Consider the following 9698-nt stretch of genomic DNA (forward strand, 5'->3'; position numbering starts at 1 on the left):
CTGCTATCTACATTATTACTGCCGTTTGGCCTGAGTCTTGGTGTTTCTTTTTACCATGGATAATGAAGCTTTCAGTTTGCAGCCTCTGCCTCCTGCCACCTCTGTACATGCGTCACACCATGAAGGAATTCTCCACACAGGTGTACACACATCTGGAAGTGCCATTCTGATGGTGTATGTCTCCAAAATAATAAGGTGGTCTGCATGTAGAGACTACAACATAATGAACATAATCATACATTTTGATAAATGTCATATTATTCCGTTTTTATGTCATGTCAGACAAAATGTTTTCATAATGTAACATAGACTTGATATGCAGACCAGGAAGTGATGGCAGTACTTCACATGTACTGGGAGACACTGGAAGTGTTATATAGTGTGGTGATGAGGCTGTTGGAACACAGGTGAATGAGAGGAGTATCCATGGAGACCAACAGTATTCAGGGGATGAAGCTCACTAGTGGCCAGAATGGTGCATGCGGCCGCTTCCCACACAGCATCCCTGAAGCAAGCAGAGCCAGTACAGTTTGTTTGCTGTGCACAAGGAACGCAGGACTGCAGGTGGAGAAGGTAGACATTAACATTACCTTCTTTCCTTATTATCATTTATTAAAAACTGCTTTAATTACCTAAGCTTACCAAAGTCTTTAAAAATGTATCACTCTATATTTGCCAACTGCTGACTAATAGGTGTTTGAGGGAATGCATGAGATGGGCATGGGCGAGGATCTGTACTATGATTAGATCAAAGGAGTTGGGACGAGATCTCCACAGTGGCATGGGTCCTCCACAGGATCATCATAGCTATAGCATAACTACTGACATTTAGTTAATTAACGGTGTTCAGTGTGAGGTTGAAGCGTGTACAGACTAAACTCCTAAGAGTTCAAGAGGTATAAGTGTATATTCTAAACTTTGCAGCAGTACACGGGCATTAAAGAATGTTAAAGGGAACCCCGGCTGGTAACACTTGTAAGCCTTAATATGATGTCTTAATAATTTAGATTAATTACATGTAAAAAAAAAATCACAAAAGCAGCAAATTTATTTACAAATCAACACTTTTATTCGAATTATTTGACATATGGGCGCAGCCATGTTTTCTGACGCGCAATGCCTGCTGGGTAGATGACGTCAAATGGTTGCAGCGCGCTAAACTTGACTGCGGTTGGAAGGAGTTAATGTTAGTTAGCTGAGCTACCTTAAAAAAAACCATGCCACACTGTGTTGCCGTTGGATGTTATTTCCAGTCGAAAGGCAGTGGGAAGACTGATATTAGTCTTCACAGTTTTCCCAAAGATAAAAAGAGGAGAAAAATTTGGGAAGCAGCGTGTGGACGAACACAGCTACCAAAAGACCCGCGGCTCTGCTCTCTTCAGTCCCGATGCGTTTGAGTCATTCAGTAGAGCCCGACTGGTGAGAGTTGACGGGTGCTGTTGGTTTTAAACATAGACTAAAACACAATGCAGTGCCCACAGTTTTCCCACACAGAAAGTCCAAAAGCCCCAGAATGTGGAGCGAGAACCGCACGAAGAAACGTGAACATAAACATGCGCTGGATTCTCTCTGTCACTCACTTGGTGGGTGTTGTAGCCGCTGATGTCAGAAATGTTGCGTTCTGGCTCAAGCTGAAAAGGCTGAACAGTAGCCAGGTCTAGCTAGCTGTGCTCAAGCGCGACGGCCAGTCACTGCAACCATTTGACGTCACTACCTGCTGCGCCCGTCAGCAGTTATAAAAATGGCGACCTACGTGCAGCGGGATTTTACAGAAAATCTAATGAATCTGCTACTTTTTGTGAAATTTTACAACGTGTCTTAATAATTTAGAGTAATTACACGATATTAAGGCTTACATATGTTATCAGCCGGCGTTCCCTTTAAGACCTGGAAATACCTAGAACAAGCAAGCATCATATAAATAAAAGTTAAGATGATTCATGTGTGCGTTGCTCATGGGATAATGAGACATACAGCAATTTTTCCAGCTCTATTCACTCCTACAGAACAATGTTTACAGAGTCCCTTGGCCACACTGATTGGGAAGTTTGGTCTCTCAAATGGATCCCTTGACTAAGTTGTGGTATTGTTTTTATTTAATTTATTTTTTACTAAATAAACAACTAACCCTGACATACTAAATAAATGAACCATACTATAAAACAAATGTAAATTAATTATCTAGCCTGTTCTTGAGGTCATTGATGATCTGGGTTGTTATTAATATGCAGCATCTTGTCACTCACCCGGTTAACGTTTTCTAGGGTTCCTGTCCAAAAGGCCCCTGTATTTTTTTCCAGCAGGAAAGGTTTGGCTGGGTAGCTGATATCATGACCCTCAAAGGAGAAAGACACGTACAAACAGCTGATCCTGCCTTTCAGGCTCAAATGCAGTGGTGGACTCGTCCGATACCACATCACATGTAACGGATGTTGACGTGCAGCTTGTAACTGAAAGTGGACTGAGAGTGATGGTTGTGGGCTCAGCAGCAACCTGTCTTTCCTCCTCATTCTGCTTCTTAACAGCACCCACAGAACCTCCATCAGGACCATCACCAGATGCAAACATCTTGGTCCGTTCTCTCTTCCAGGCTTTAAGCGAACTGCCTCGGAAAATCTGGGTAAAGAACTGCCGTTTCTTGCTCCTGGTCTTTTTCTTCTCCAGTAGACACACAGTCCCATTGAAGATGTCAAACTCCCCACCACAGATTGGTGTGGACAGCGCACTACCCTTATTCCCAGGTTGGGAAATACATTTTGTCAACTGTCTCTGAATTATTGGATCTCAACTGACAGGATGTGGAATTGTCACCTAAGGAAAAAAAATATTGATTAGTGTAGTGTTATCTAAATTTGATAAGAACAAGCTCTTTAGGCCTGAACCAACATTCAACAATCATTCCTTTGGTTTTCATTACATTACATTACATGTGCATTTAGGGACTAATTAGGTTAATTAGGCTGTGAGCGTGAATACAACTAACAACTTCAGCAAAGGACTGCTGAAGTTGCTCGCCTTAAGTAGGCTGCAAACGCCTGCAGCCTATTGTGCCTGATTGCCCCCAGGTCTAGCTCGCGGGCTCCTCCTTGTGGCGACCGGAGGAACGGTCCTGGGTCCAACCCTGACAGTATGGACAAGGGAAGCGTGGATTAAAATCTATTATAGCTTCCTTATTAATATTTTACATGGTGAGCATATCTCGATAGGCTGATATCATACATCAAATAATGCTTTCCTTATCAAATCATGCTTTCAGTACATGTGTTTATGTACATGTGTTTCAGTACATGTGTTTCAGCTTTCAGCCGTGTGTTTATGTTGTCTACGTCTAGTCGTAGACAGGATCTCCGTCGGTGTGGTTGTGTCTGAGTGTGTTCATCAGTCTCACCTGTGGCTCATCTCGTGAACACTCGGCGCTTATGTGGTTTGTCTATTTAATGTGCGTTCGCGCATTGTCCCGTGCTCGTCTTTGTTAGTCATTTATGTCAGTCTTATACGTTCATGTGTGTAAGCTATACGTGCGCTGTCTGGACTATTTTTGTATTAAATAAAATAACATTTGTGGAAGACCATTGGACTCGTGCCTCGTCCGTCTCCCTGCGCCCAGCGTCACACCCATCTTTGTTTTTTTTTTTTTTTTTTTACATCGCTACTAACTCTGTGTGCACTGTATGGACAAGGGAAACATGGATATGCAGTTTATTAGAACTTCTTTATTAGAACTTGTATATAAACCAAGCACAACACTAACTTTTTACAACAGTAACATTTTTTGCACACATTTGTAAGACTAGTGTCTTTGTTGTATTCGGCACATTCAACATGTGCCCACCTACTGCAGAAATCACACTACACCTACCCCCAAAAAAAGCCATTAGGTACATATTAGTACTAATACTACTCCAGTTGTCTAATAATACAAAGTATGCTTATGTTATACATTACCATTTCAATCATGCTCTTGTCTGCATCAGATTCCAGCAAGGAGCACACCACACAGTAATCATCTGCATTCCCTAGAAACAATGATTTTAGTATGGTTTTAAACTGTAGCACTCATTCTCTAGAAATAATCATGTAGTAAAGAGTCTCTGCAGTAGCTTTATGGTACAGGACACAGATTGATAGTTTCGTTACCTTTGAGTCAGATGATAGAATATGGATTTATATGGGTTTTGACTAAAGAAAACTTTATGGCACTGCTTTCATGCAGTGTTTGATACCACTGAACTTTACACTGCAGCAGTGCACAGGCTACTTCAAGTCGTGCCTTGGTAACATCTTGTGGGGATGTCTGGACAGCGCTGATGTTTCTCCTCTGGAAATAATCTTCTGCAAACTGCAAAGTGGCATTTTACATGGTAAGAGTAATATCAGTTACTTATAAATGCCCATCACATTATTTTCAAAAGGTTTACCCTCAACACTAAAATCCCACAACTGCTGGAATCCTGCTGCTTGTTGTGCAGCATTGTTTGTACTGTCCATTTAGGCTCCTGGTCTCCATGGCCTGTCATCCTTAAGAAGTTCCTAATTATTGTTTTAAAAAAATGATAGAAGAACACAGTTTAACATCACACCAGTTCTTTTCAGAAAAAAGCTCCAAAATTAGCACTGTAAAATAGCAATGTTAAAATGTTATTACCGCCAGTTACGTAGCAGCTTGCGCTCGAGTGCACTTTCATTTGCCAGGGGATCGATCAACACAAGGACCTTGTCAGACATGTTGACAATCTAAAAGAAATGAGTTCATTCATGTTATTCTCTCGTCATATTATAACATTCTGCTGCATCATAGCACAATTAGAATATCTCTGTACGATTCATGCAAATAATGACTGATGTACACTACCAGTCAAATGTTTGAACACAAAAAAAGGCATTTTAATCTAAAGGATTATGCCTTAATTTGTTTATAAGACAATTTGGGAAGGTTGTTGTATATATTAATTAATTCTCAACATACTTCATTTTAAATGCACCCTTTATTTCAGAACTTTAGTTCTCTACAAGGTCTCTGCATGTGAGAATGTCTTCAGGACTGATGTTAAAGCATCATAGGTGCTGCTTCATGAACAGGACAGTTACTTCAAAGAATCTAATATTTGTTTATTAGAGCATAAATAGAGCACAGCATTCGTTCATTGCTTTAGCATCTTTCCGTTTTTTTATGTCAAAAATAATAAAAATAAACAAAGTAGGTGTGACCAAACATTTGACTTGTAGTGTAAACAAACCTGCTCTGAAAAATAAGGAAAGGTAAACAAACCACTAAAACCCAGTGAGCCCCAGTGTTTACAGGGCACATTCAGATTTTCTCCAGTGGAAATGTCATCTAAAGAATGTGTTGAATACAAAGTTGTCATTATTGTTACTGATAATCATTACTGCTAGACTGTAAAAGTGATGAAAGTACCTTTCTGAGCCTCTGGAATTGTCCAGAAAACAACGATGTTGCAATAACGCCACAGAGCTGGTGAACAGCTTTCTGTTAAGAACAACTGAAATTTTAATTATGTTGCAAGAAATACCTAACACAGCTACATAAATATAATTGCCACTTACCTGCTGTTTTTCAATGAGTGTGTGCAAGTACGCATCAATAACCTGCATTGTAAAATAAACAACCATTCAAGATTGTTGTACTTCCTCTTGTAATACATTTTGACAGTGATTTAGTCTCTTACATCATCAGCCAGCCACTCGGTCCCATGCAGTGTACGGAAAGACGAATCAAACAGTTTATATGGTCCAACAACTGCCTCCACCCGACCACAGTCTTCTGCAGCCCACAACATTCGAACTGAAAGCACAGCATGAATGTCAAAGCATAGATATTTGTTTTTTCTAATCCCTGTACTATTACAGTTACATGGCCAAAAGCATGTGAATACATGAACACCATTCTCATTTGCCCTAGTTTAACGCCAGGGCCTTTCAAACCCAGGGCCATCTATACACAATTCCCTATGCCATTGCATGATGTAGAATTAAGATTTCCCTCCCATACAATGACCATGCCTGGCCAGATCAGTTCATTAGAAGAGGTATGCACATACTTTTGGCAACATAGTGCATCTGACAAACGTCCAACAGGTCAAAATGGCCAACGGGCCAACATGTATAGTTTGAACAGGCCAAATCCCTTTCATGCAAACTATAAACGAGGGTAGGCTGAACAAATGACCAACAGGTCAAACTTGAACACAGAACTCTCTAACAACCTCTTTCTTGTATGCTTTCCTGTATGGCTGATGAACCTGGGGGATGCTTCAACAGTCAACAGTGGTAATTGTCACATACACTGTTGACTGGTATACAGAAAACTGTGAAAGGCAAACTCATCATACTCTAATGATTGTATAATTGAAAAAATGTCTGTATAAAGACTCATTGAATAATAAGGAATGGATCAAATAAACACTAAACAAGAAACAATATATTCAAGACGTATGTAGGCCTCAATTTACCTCTGTTGTTGCATCACAGACTTGAGTGTGTTTTTTAGGGGCAAAGTGGATAACTGATGGTCTCTGTGGCAGGTAAAAGTCTTCAGTTAGTCTTTCCAAATCTACTCCCATGGTCAAAGAGTTGGGGCCATCAGAACATGTGCTGGTCTCATTCTCTTTGAGGATCTTGTGGGATTCTTGAGTGGTGACTTGCCTGTCATCATTTTGGCTTCTTCTGTATGGCTTGATGTGGTTGACACCCAGGTCTACTGACGCACCCGTGCGTCAAAGATGGCCACCGTGCGAGTATATACATTAATGTTATTAATATCTCAGCGATACAACATCGCAGACACACGGTTCGAATGTTTTTGAAAACTGGAAACTGTTTTCAAAAAAATGTTAATTCATGCTTGAGCAGACTGGCCACAAGATGGCAATACATGACCGAGTTGAAGCACGCCCGTATATGGCTAATCCTTTTATGGCTTGCACAAGGGGGGGGGGGGGGGGGGGGGGGGGGGGGGTGTACACATTTTTGTACACTAATTTATACTTGTATACTACTATATATATTACATGTTTCACTATTTTTGTGAAGCAAACCCTTGAGCAAACATATTTCAAGCAACAATATTATTGATCTTTTAGTAAATGTGTAATTTCATATAAAATATGAAAGAATTTTTGAAAATATGCCTCATATTTCCAGGTTTAGGACCATATTATTTATTTATGCAATTGTTATGACCCTGTCTTTTTATGTGTTCGCGTGAAGCATTTTGTTACAGGTTTGTCCAGTCCGTGTTCCACTCCAGGAATCCCTGATGTCCCTGGGAACATGAAGTCTCCGCCCTCGGCTTCCTGATATATAAGGAGGAAATGAGAGGATCCTCGTTGCGATTCAGCCTTGCCGACCTCGTAGAGATTGAGAACTTTGAGATATTGCTATACTGTGTATGACCTTTTGATTTGGATTTGGATTTGGATTTGGATTTGCGTGCTCCTTTACTATAACTATATAGAGTTGTGTATAGATATATGTATATTGGTGGTTTGTGTGTGCACACGGTGAGTAGGAAGTGGCTGCCATTTTGTTTGGGTTGTGGGTTTGTATCTGTTTTGGACATAGGGAGTCAGAGTAGTGTTGTCTTTTGTTTCACCCTGTTAGTGTAGTTATGTCTGTTTCTTTCTAGTATGGTTTTTGTTAGTTGTTTTGGCCTGGGTCACTTCTGACGTTTGTACCTGTGTGCACTTTGTCCTGTATATATATTCTGTTTGTGAATACTTGTAAATACACCAATACTTTACATTTTCTTGAATCACTGTCATCCATATTCCACCCCTTCACACCCCTGTTACGGCCTAGAGCCTAGATAGGTCGTAACAGAATTGGGGGCTCGTCCTTCCCTGTTTCTTTCTGTCTCTTCCCCTCTTTTTTGCTTTGTGTATTTTTTTTTTCTGCTGGCATTGCCTTTGGTTCTGGCTTAGGCATTTTTGTGGGTGGGCGTGTTGTGCTGTGTGCACATTGTTGCATTGTTGAGGGTTCCATAATGGCTTCATTTGACCTGTCTGTGTTTGTTCTTAGCCCATCATATGAGCTGTTAGATCGTTGCCGTAAGGTTGATCTGTTGTCTATAGCTGATTTTTTTGATGTGGTTATACCTCGCTCTGCTACCAAGAGGGACATTAGGAAGCTGCTAGAGTCATCTCTAGTAGAACGTGGTGTGCTGCCTGTGGATGAGGAAGTTCCAGGTATTGCACTTGGTTTGGCCCAGAGCACAGACCCAGCTGGAGCTGAATCAGAAGCTGTGGTTAGTCCTAGGATGGGACCTAGGAGTTCTCCCATGTTTGATCCACGTATGGAGATAAAATTGAAAGAGTTGGAGTTGGAGATCAAGATACAGGAACGCGAGGCAGAGTCGTTACGACTGCGGGCTTTGCAAATAGATGCGGAAAAGGAGGTGACACTTAAAAGGCTGAGTATGGGTCTGGAGAGACCCCTACCACAACCTCGAAAGGCCGCCTCCCCAACGCCGACTAGCCCTGCTCCTCTGGCTACACCTGTACCTAAGCCCCGTTCCATTCATCTTTCCGGTAACCCAACTGTTCCTGTGTCTGTTACTGAACGTTTTGACATCAGTAGACAGATTAGCATGGTCCCTACCTTCAGAGAAAATGAGGTTGATGCATATTTTGCAATATTTGAGCGCATTGCTACCACACTAAGTTGGCCAAGAGCAGTATGGCCTCTACTCCTGCAATGTAAGCTAGTGGGAAAAGCCCAAGATGTGTGTTCATCTCTTTCACTTGAGCAGAGTGTAGACTATGACACTGTGAAAGCTGCTGTACTAAGAGCATATGAACTTGTGCCAGAAGCCTACCGTCAGAACTTTAGACAATTGAAGAAAAAACCCACACAGACACATGTAGAATTTGCCAGAGAAAAGACTGTATTATTTGACAAATGGTGTTCTGCTAGTGATGTGACTTCCCTGCAACAGCTCAAGGAGCTAGTTCTGATTGAAGAATTTAAAAATTGTTTGCCAGATAGTGTTGTGATGTATTTGAATGAGCATAAAGTTAGTACGTTGTCGAATGCTGCCATCTGTGCTGATGAGTTTGTGTTAACTCATAGAACTGTCTTTACGACACCTGTTCTCCGCAGTGAGTCTACTTCTCACTCCCTTCGCTCAAGGACTTCGGTGAGTCCTGTAGCTACCGAAGCACCTGCCCCTCCGGACTCGCGTGAATGTTTCTATTGCCATGTGCAAGGACACATAATAGCGAACTGTCCAGCTCTTAAGAAGAAAAATGCACGTTCAGCTAAAAAGGTACATTGCACAAATATTAAGGTCCCTTCTTCCAGTGCTGACTCTGTATTTGAGCCCTTTTTATTTGATGGTACAGTTTCCCTATGAGTCTGATCCAGCATGCAAAACCATCACAGGTCTGCGTGATACCGGCGCTGCAGTGTCCCTTCTGTTGGATACAGTATTGCCCTTGTCAGAGGACACATACACTGGCCAAGATGTCTTAGTTCAAGGCATTGAATTAGGAGTTCGTAGGCTTCCTTTACACAACATTTACCTCCACATGGAAGGTATCGCTGGCATGATACGTGTAGCTGTTAGTCCTGCCTTACCGGTGAGTGGTGTTTCGTTCATTCTCGGGAATGATATCGCAGGTAGCAGTATATTTCCTTTACCCATAGTGGTTGATCGCCCTTCAGAGAGCATATCTAGTTCC

At 41.5% G+C, this 9698-nt stretch overlaps 1 long non-coding RNA gene across 1 annotated transcript; it reads right to left on the bottom strand.

The window, feature by feature from the left end:
* Nucleotides 1–219: 219 nt before the first annotated feature.
* LOC143501929 (uncharacterized) lies at nt 220–4036 on the bottom strand. Its single transcript, XR_013127021.1, has 3 exons — nt 3946–4036; nt 2247–3121; nt 220–558 (listed from the first exon to the last, which is right to left on the bottom strand). It is a non-coding gene; the product is annotated as an uncharacterized LOC143501929 (long non-coding RNA).
* Between the last annotated feature and the right edge of the window lie 5662 nt (nt 4037–9698).

Source organism: Brachyhypopomus gauderio, unplaced genomic scaffold, assembly GCF_052324685.1.
Source record: "Brachyhypopomus gauderio isolate BG-103 unplaced genomic scaffold, BGAUD_0.2 sc179, whole genome shotgun sequence".
NCBI lineage: Eukaryota > Metazoa > Chordata > Actinopteri > Gymnotiformes > Hypopomidae > Brachyhypopomus > Brachyhypopomus gauderio.